Below are 1,022 nucleotides of genomic sequence, written 5' to 3'. Positions count from 1 at the left end.
ATATACATGAGTTTATTTCTGGGCTCTCAATTCTGTTCCATTCATCTGTGTGTCTGTTTTTCTGCCAGTACCATGCAGTTTTAATGATTCTTTCTTGGTAGTATAATTTGAAGTCAGGTAATGTGACACTTCTAGCCTTATTCTTTTCTCTCAGGATTGCCTTGGCTGTCTGAGGTATTTTGTGATTTCATCCCAAAATAAAACTGCCCTTGGGATATTGATAGAGATTGCATTACATCTGTATATTGTTTTGGGTAATAATGGCATTTTATTTTTAAAAAGAGCTGCTGTCTCCAGGAAACATTTGCCAATTCCTCCCATTTGTAGTATCCCCTCTTGTTTTTGAGTTCTTTGAGAAAAAACATAAATCAAATTTGAGAAATGGAGACTGAAGTTTTGTTCCAGGCTATGGACTTGAACATAAAAAGAGCTGAGGAATGAAAGGGTAGTATTATTTATGAGGGACAATTGGCTCAGAGAGTAAAACCAACCAACAATGATGAAATCCATAGAGTATTATTATTTATGTCAAATTGCTAAGACATGCTATTTTTTAAATAGCTTTATTGAGATATAAATCGCATGCCATACAATTCACCCATTTTAAGGGTGTGATTCAATGTCTTTTAGTGTAGTCACAGGATTGTGTATTCTTAGTAACAATTAATTTTACAATATTTTCATTACCTCAGAAGAAAACCTATGGCCCTTAGTCATCATCCCCTAATCTCTTTATCCCTGCAAGTCTTAGGCAACTACTAGTCTACTTCTATCTAAAAAATTTCCTATTTTGAACATTTCATAGAAATATAATTATAAAGTATGTGGTCCTTAGTGATTGGCTTCTTTCACGTAGTATAATGTTTCCAAAGTTTATTTATGTTGTAGTATGTTTCAGTACTTCATTTCATTTTTACTGCAGGGTAATATTTCATGTCTTGAAATACCACATTTTGTTCATAGATGTTTGGGTTATTTCCACTTTTTTGACTATTTTGAATATACTACTGTCATAAACATTC

The sequence above is a fragment of the Rousettus aegyptiacus genome, unplaced genomic scaffold (genome assembly GCF_014176215.1).
Source record: "Rousettus aegyptiacus isolate mRouAeg1 unplaced genomic scaffold, mRouAeg1.p scaffold_m13_p_5, whole genome shotgun sequence".
Classification (NCBI taxonomy): domain Eukaryota; kingdom Metazoa; phylum Chordata; class Mammalia; order Chiroptera; family Pteropodidae; genus Rousettus; species Rousettus aegyptiacus.
This window is presented reverse-complemented; position numbering follows the sequence as displayed.